Here is a 9,345-nt window from a genome sequence, read left to right as displayed (position 1 = left end):
ACAATATAAAGAACACTGGCCATTAACCCCAGCCGCCCCCCGGGAAAAAATAAATAAAAAATTGCCAGACTCTTAGAAAGAAAAGGCTTGCTATTTGTTGCATGGGAACCAAAAATATTCAGTGCTTGGACACGTTAGCCATTGTAATTTGACGGTTGCACTGGGGAAGTTACTTTTCTCATCTTACTTTTTTTTTTTTTTTTTTTTTTTTTTTACTTTCAGACAGCGTATTGGAAGACCCTGTGAGTAATATTACAAACAGTTTCATTATCCTGGTTAAGCACACTGTTAGTAGGAACAACTCTCCCTCTCAAGACTTTGATCTTCTAATATGGAGAACTGTGCATCTTTGGGCAGAATGTGGTCGCATCAGAAAGCATCAGAGCATCTTCACAGAAAGCTGTGCTTCAGGACAGATTACTTGGAGGCTCCGAGACCAAGGACAAAGTTTTCTTTCTGGGTCAGTGCACTGTTACCATCTTAAGTGCCCAACAATTGTGTTAGACCTATAAAAATGAGTTTGTTTTAAAAAGACAGCCTTCCTGCAGTGGAGCAGAATCAGAAGTAAATCCGTGCTGGCCTCATGTTTACTCGGAAAAACAATACGTAATCGCTGCCAAGCAGAAACAGGAAAGCCAGGGTTGTCTGTGTGTGTTCTGCACGCCTCGGACCATGTAAAATAATCCCTTTTTCTTGTATAGATTTCATTAGGTCAGTCCACATTCCCACAATCCAAATACATTTTAATCCTGCTGTATAATACCAGCTCACTCACCACTAAGTGATTTTCTTGCTCAGCCCGGGTAGGCCTTAACCTTGATAAGCACGATAAAAGGACAAAACAATCTGCAAAAGGTCAGAAGAGTTGTCATGGAGAAAAAAGAAAGCTTCTACTAGGATATTAGAAAGGGAGAAACAGCTTCACCTTCTAGGACAAAAAAATGTCTGACATCTTCATGACCAAGGGCTCATTTCAGCTCAGATAAAAATGTAGTGCCTGGGGATTGAAAACTTCAGTTTCATTATTCATTGGTAATCTACACTTGAAGTCTATCAATATAGTGAAACTCAACACACACACTTAAATACAGGGAAATGTTCACAGAGGAGAACCTCAGGTCAGGGGGCAAGCTGACTGAACAGGGCTGCTTCAAATCTTAGACAATTCAGCAGGTCATCATTTACATAATTGCAGCTGTATTAAAACCCTGGAAATCGAATGAAAGAACATTACAAGCGTTCCTGGGGTATAAGAAGCAGGGCTGAATTGGAAATGCACTGCATTTCTTTAGAAAACAATGAACAATGTACTGTGCGCTTACACAGGCATGTCGCCTCTGTAATCTTCCATTCAGAATCGGGATGGCTACACTGTATAGAAAGGGCTGCTCTGCTTCAACGCTTTAGAAAGTACTAATCAACTGAACTCAGAGAGCTGGAGGTAGAGACTTCCATCTCTACCTGCTCACCTTGGTACACAAAGACTAGGAATTTACATCCTTTTCAAATCAAATAGGAGCCAAAGACCAAATGCCTCCATTATTATAGTAGAAGTGAAGACTGCATTGGACAAAACGGTTGTCTACTTGACTTGAGTGTCCTTGCAGAATGTGTAAGTGTGGGATGGGATATACACCGCCTATTATAGTAGCTCAGGTGATCTGACACATGATTTCAAGAGGTTAACTGTCACCACTATCATGGAAATAACTGCCATGCACAGACCAGCTGTCAAACAAAAAACTAAAAATTGTATTTAACACAACACCTATGCAGGGCTTTCTAAATGCAGAACAGACATACTGCAAAACCCCCTCCTGATTTTCACTTTGAACAAAGTGTGAAATTGACCAAAGCGCAAGTTAGAGACCAGTACAAGGTCCCACAGCAGCTAGCAGCCCTTCCTCAGCACAGGCTGCTGGTGTATATAACACGCGTGGTTAGCAGCACAGGGTGTAGAATGCTATTCGCGGTTCTGAAATGAGGCCCTGGCGTACGCTTTTACAAAATCACGTTTACAAAGACATCCAGCAAAGGTCTCAACAGGATATCACACCCACTTAAATAACTCAAGTCTGATCCTTAACTTCAAAAGAGTAATAAAGCAAAAAAGCAGCTTAAAGCTTAGGGGAAGAGACAAAAACAAAATAGTGTGCAGCACAAAACTGAAGGTTTATTGAAAAGAATGCTATCGCACACCCCTCAATTTAACCCTCGAGATCACAGCACTCCTTTGGAAACAAGTCTTCTGGAATTCATCTCCTATATCTTTAAGCAATGCAGTGCCTGGTGACACTTTAAAATCACCAGTACAAGGCAGAGACACCTAGGAATCTACAAGATAGGTGCCCACAGGCTTGGGATCTAAAGGGTTAAACACCAACTGCTTTAAGACAAGTGCAGTGTGTATGTTTACAGTATGTTAGATAAGAAACCTCCATTTGCTTTTCTTGTACCATAACGTTGAACAAGAATGCCATTTTCATGCATACTTCACTGCACATGCAGAGTTTTAGATTTTTAGTTTTAGCAGGACTAAAACTATGCATGCTCATTTTCACCAGTCACCGGAAACCTAGACCCAATCTCCCCTCACTCTGACCTCTGACAATTCTTCCTAAGAGTGGAATGCTGGTGGGACAATGGACAGAGCTGTGCAGTGGATCTGTGCTAATCTCTGGCAAACAGACTCCTCCGACTACAAAAGGATTCAAGCAGCTCTTCAACTCCGTCTCCTTACTGAATCAATCTTTCAACAGACAGAGCATGTGGGGAGTGATACTGGCCATCCCCTGTCATTGTATTCTCCTGGGAATGGGGCTTTCAGTTCCTATCAGGTCACCAAGATACACTGGCAACCAATCTTTTCCAAAATGTGCAGTTCTGCAAAGACTAGCACTCAGTTACATGGTAAAGCCAGGTATGTGCATGTCACCATGACGTGACCTAGATTTCTGACATTATCAAGAATGTCAGTACCAAGTTTCATTACAATTGGAGGAGCATTTTTAGAAGTAGATTTATATTTTTCAAAGTAGGTGCGGGATGTAAAAGCACCCACACGCAAGCTTTTCAAGCAGGTTAACAAACTGCACATCCAAATTGTTAGCACAGAAAAAAAACTGTGATACTCTATTCTATTATTGTCTGGGCAAGAATACTAGGATTAAAATACACAAAGTGCAGCGTCTTTGAGACAACCTTAATGTTTATTTAACAGCCAAGACTTTTCTGCACGGTTGAACCCAGTAATAGGCTGAAATCAGTACACCATTAACTGATTTCAGCTGTGGAGCCGTCAAAGTTACTTGTTTTTTTTTTTCTGTACTGTGCCAGTTTGTTCTCAAGTCTCTTCTCAGCTGTTCTTAAGGGACAGGAGCACCAGTGAAATACAGATCGAGTCACTTAGTGTGGATAACCCTAGAAAGAAAACCCTTAAAATCAATGAAGAGACAGCAGGTCAGATGCTTTTTGACCCAGTGTTGTGATCAGACTATTGGATATGATCCAGGGTCCTATTGTTCATGCAGAGCCTGTTCCTCTGGGACGGATTCCTGTTCTCAATCTATTGCTATGAAAGAGATGGGGGGGGGGGCATGGGCAAAACACCAAGGGCCCCTAAATCTACCAGGCAGTTACTGCAGGATACAATATATCAGAAAAAAAAAAAAAAAAAAAAAAACAACAACACGGCTATCTATCCTTATAATTCCTCATACTACTGTGTCTTCATTTCCTTTAAAAGGGAATGCTAGTACAACCTGTAAAATGAAAAGTTTACGTAACTGTACTAGAGCACTTTTAAATGTTTACACTGTGGCAGCGGTATCCTTCTGTGTAACTGCTGACTCAATGACTAGAACCAAAAAAGTGTGTTCAAAATGCCAATTCAAGCAATCCCAACTAGTGACAAAACCCACCCTTAGCGTACGTCAGAAAGTAGACCGATGCAACATTTTGACTGATATTTTGATTTCTTGATTATAAACAGGATGGTACAATTTCAGACTTTAGAGCTATGAGCTTTGTAGCAGCAGCTGAACCTTTCTCCATCCAAGCCTCACTCTGCTCTGCATTGATTCAGAACCACAATGAAAAGAAACACCGAACCTGAACCAGAGTTTGTTCACGTTCAGAAAGCGGGTAAGCTAATATTGAACTTACTGGCACAAGCACGCCAACATCAAAACCTGGAATGCTTCAGTCACCGTGGAGATAGAGAGACTTGTTGTGTTTCCTCTTCCTTTTTGCTTAATGAGAGACAGAAAGCAACACACAAACACAGATAAATACAACATAAAATAAACACCCAACCTGCCAAGTTATGAATCATGTAAGCAAATCTGCTTGAATCTACTCAATTATTTTCTTAAGTCCCTGGGACCGTTGCCTTTGATATTGCATGGAGAAAACACATGTCCAAACAATCAGGGAGTTAATAGACTGCAAATGGACTGCATTCTTGCTTTTCTGAACCAGAGAAGCTCTTATTGGCATTGGAGCAGATCCAAGCATTGTATTCAGTATAGTGAGGCACTAGGGGGGGAACCAGACTCACTGAAGAACTTGGGGTGGAAATGGCAAAACCATCTCCGCCCCTTCCCTCGAGAAACACATTGCTTTTTCCTTAAATCTCTGAATCTTCACGATTGCAAGATCGCCCAGAATCGAACACAAGTGTTTACAGTGTTTCCGTAAAATGGTTATCCTTACGGGCAAAGAAAACACAGTGAAGTCATTACACTGCTCCAGGCGTATGTTCAAAAGTTAGCAGTCCGCGCAGAATTTTGGTTGACGTCGTAATGACCACACGTAAAGCAAACTTTTTCTGGGCCATCCTAAACCACTGGAACTCGTAACTCATGTCAAGATGTAAAGCCTTGCAAGGAAGATTCGTCGGACGATCAAAGCAGTTATAAAACACAAATGCAAAATGATACACCATGTCACACAGTGAAATCAACATTCAGTGACTAGGTGATTTAACTGTGCATTGAAAATGGGGTTCGGAATATTAAAAGGTTACAGGAAATACTAAAGCACCTTTCATTTTACAATATGCTTATTACATATTTAGACATATATACCATCATAACAGTAAGCACTACCTTTATAACATGGGAATACAGCAACTAACCAATGGAGACATGCACATGCTCTAATTCCAACCAGGCATCAGTATTTATTGACTTGCAACATCATTGTCAGACAACTAACTATGAATCATTTACCAACATGTCTACAGTGCTTTCAAATTAGAAGTTGGCCAATTGCTCCCTGTTGCTTCTCCACAAAATTAGTGCATTTCAGAAGCAAAGAGAGATAGACTTTTACAGGAGTGATGAGAATCCATAACTGCAGGACTTCATCTTTTAAACAGTCAAGAGGTACCAAGATCTATGTGCAGGGAGACATACTTCAAGTGGTTAGGAGAAAAGATCTCTGGTTTATAAGCGCATGACTGCATATGCCTGAATTCTCAGTGTGCATTCATGTTAAACACAGTGTACCCCTCACATTTCTCGTAGCTACATTTAGAAGTAGCAAATCAGAAAAATCTGCCACTGTAAAAATGTAATCATTCCCATTTAAATAATTTACGAAGCTTCTCCAATTTTCAAAAACCCAGGAAATAAAACGAAAGTCATCACAAGGAAAACTGGTACAGAAAAACGACAAAAAAAAAACAAAAAAAAAACTACTGTATTGCTTTTGGTATGGAAGTCTCTGGACACAACAATGTGCAACAACGTTTTCTAACTTTGTCAATGCCATTCCCTTCCACACACAAACTTCATACCTTCCAGTCCTGTTTAATTCATAATAAAAAAAACTACAGAGAACCACAAACATCAGAATGTCTCTTTGACCAGAGTTCCAACAAGTGTTTACACATGATTGGCCTCTCTGTACCCATGGCAACCAAGGCTTTAGTTGGCTGGCCATTTTTCAGCCTTTTGGTCCTTTGTACTGTATGATGGAAGAGTGGATCTGTGAACAAGAGTAGTCTTTGCATTAATATCCAACTGGATTCCTGAGGGAGGGAGAGAGTACAACAGTTTCTATAGAGAAACACAAAAGCTATCCGTTTCAATTCAGACCATGATAACCCTAGTGGTAAGAAATCAAAACAAGTACAAGCTCTCCTTGCAAATGCCTGGAAACAAAGTTTTCTTGGTCTACTACAGACCTCAATCTTTAGCAGCAACTGTCTATAGATCAACGCCTACCTAACTTATCTTTCTCAATTCTCTAGGAGACTAGCGGGGTCATTACCCAGCAGTAACAGAACCCCCATGCAATCTTGGGGTATTACTAACATGATTCCACACATACATCCATCCACTGTCTTTTTAGGAGGGGACAGAAACCTCCTTTGACAGTGATGGGAGAGCAATTAAAAACATTTACACACAAAGACACACACGGGCTGCTACTGCAGTTCTAATTAGCCTGGGACAGGATCACAGAATGCTTCACAGCAGAGGGTGGAGGTGGGGTTTGCATGCAGTGTGGAATCAGTTTCATTTACTTACAAGATGACAGATCTTACTATTGCCCTATACGACTGAGGCACTGTGTTGATTTCATTTAGTGAAGTTAATATTGGGTAGATAAAAATGATACAAAACTAGGACAGGAAAAAATAAAAAAATAAAAAAAATAAACCAATAGTTGAATTCATATGGCGTTACACGTAAAATCCTGTCAAAATCCCAAGCTGTTGGAATTGGGGAATATCCGTACCAAGCAATCTATCAAGACCGGGCCATGCACATACCAAGCTCACTGACATGGACACGTGGCTGGGTAGAGTGAGGGGTGGTGGTAACTCTAGACTCACGATACATACAGGAGGAGCTCAGATTGGTGACAAGCTATAAAATCAACAACGAGCCAGCAACAGAGAGCCAGAATTTCACACATCAGTGCACTTCCACTGCCCTGCCCTGCCCTGCCGCCTTGCTACACATTGTAATAAAGCTTTGCACTGAAGTGTCACTGAGGAAACACTGTTGCCATCCATCCATACAGCACTATGACTGTCAGTGGGCTCAATACTTTACAAATACCCATTCCTTAAATGGGGGGGGGGGGGGACGACAAACAAAAAAACAGGAATGTTAGTCATCCAGACTTTTAGGAGAAGCAACTCACTCACACATGCACCTTGTAATAGCTCACAAAAGCATGCAAATGTACTGTGCAAGACATGGATTAATACAACTGCAGCATTGGTACCGGATGGAACTCTGTCAGGTACAGCACAGGCATGTGGAACTGCTGTTTAGTGAGCCAAGAGCACAGACTCGTTACATTCCAAGTTCATGTACTGTACAAGCCAAGCTGTAATGAGTGAACTTTAAGATACTCAGGACTGGGATTTTCCAGCACGGTTATTAATCTTATCTGCGATTCCTCTGAGTGGGGTGGCGGCTGAAGCAGCCCTTTCGATTGAAAGCAGATGTGGGAGAAGATTCTATAAAGCACAATCAGAGGAGCTCCCACAGCCTGCACGGAGCAGGGGACAGTTTAAACAGGCTTTCAGGAATTAGCGTTCCCAGGACAGTTCTGGACACCGGCCATTTAAAAGGGTTTTTAATAATTGAAAAGGGTTAGCACCGTGTGGAATTTATCATTAATTCTACTTTGTTTAAACAACCAGAAGGCTCTTGCAGAATTTCTACTTCTAAAACGACTCGGATTTTAAGAGGTCACAGAAGTAGCTCAGTTGGAAGGAGCTGAAAACAAGAGAAAAAATAGCACTATGGTCAAATGTGGTGGTAAAGAAAATAAAAACATGCATTTCTCATATATAAAACTAGTGAAATCTCATATATAAAACTAGTGAAAGTTCAACACATGATTAACATTTATTTTCATTCTTAGCTGGTTCAAAAGGAACGGAGAAAGGCGACCTTTTTTGGTTCATCCCAGAATTCAGAACTTCAATGTCAGAGCTTATGTGAAAAGCAATTCCGGGTTGCTGGCCCTGTGGAACACTAAGGCGTTTCCTTAAAATTCCAATAGCACACTGCAGCGCTTCTGAACTACACTGAAGTTATGGGAAGACATATCAAACCAAATATGTGTCAAATGGAATGAACACCGAGCCCAAACTCTCAAGCTATCCCCGTGGATCAGATCTCACAAGAACCCTAAACCAGTGCAGCAGAATCCAGCCTCAATCCCAAAATATCAGCGCTCAACAGCTCAATAGCATGCTTACAGAGGCATGGGTGGTTTAACTTGGTAGATAAATAGCACAATTAAATCCCTCCTGCATGCAAAGGAAGAGAAAGGTAAACAAGGGAACCGGTTTAAATAGCACAACGCTGTCCAAATAATTCAGCATGCCAGCTAATTCAAGCAGTTCTGCAAGTGGCCTGCAAACAATCTGATATCAAAAATAACATGTCCATGAACTGGGGCAGTGGTTAGTATGGCTGCCGGTGCCACGTGCCTCAGTCTTGAACAAGACAGACATGGGCTTCAAATGCTGCTTTATTATCACGGGCCCGTTTAATCTACCTGCAGTGGAATGTTGTGAGGGAAAGTTCGGCCACTGGAGAGACTGTTCAAAATAGAGTCCTTATTGACACTATTGTGATGTCACAGCAGTGCATAGGCTACGTAATAATCAAAATCCCCACAGGCAAAGATGCACCCCCCCCCCCCCCCCCCCCCCCCCCCCCCCCCCCCCCCCCCAAAAAACTTTCAGACAGGACCTTTATGCCCAGGGGACCACACCTCCACTCAGGAAACTAAATGCTCAGTTGAAACTGAAAGCACTTCTCCAAGACAAAGGGGAGAATGAAGTCTGATAGCCGTGTCTTATTTTGAAATGAAAAAAAAACTAACCAAAAAAAAAAAAAAAAAAACACATTTTCTGAAACCAGTGAAACTGGTTTCACATTTCAAAAACTTTAGTATCGGGATGGGTGAAACCAAATGACTTCATGCACCGTTTTGTATCTCAAGGGCTCAGAGACAAAACTCCGACGGGCGTCCTGCTATATAACGATCACTTTGTAGCCCATTTACAGCACATCCAATTTCTGTTTTAAAGATCAACCGACCACCACCAAACAATGACTAGACTCAATTCTCCGACGTGTCATCGTGCTGTTCTGCAAAGCAGGAAGGAAAAGGAATCCTGACTTCAAAAGCCAACGTCACTCCCTCTTCAGTTTCTGGAAGGTCAGCAACCTCAATAATACAAGTCTGACCTGCACTGGCACTGAAGTCATTCTTCAAATGAACTCAGACTTGTGTCAGAGCTGGCACAGTGAGAGAGACAAGCCTGCTATTGTACACTAACCAGCCAAACAGTCTGCCCTTGTA

Source organism: Polyodon spathula, chromosome 26 (assembly GCF_017654505.1).
Source record: "Polyodon spathula isolate WHYD16114869_AA chromosome 26, ASM1765450v1, whole genome shotgun sequence".
In the NCBI taxonomy this organism is placed as follows: Eukaryota; Metazoa; Chordata; class Actinopteri; order Acipenseriformes; family Polyodontidae; genus Polyodon; species Polyodon spathula.
This window is presented reverse-complemented; position numbering follows the sequence as displayed.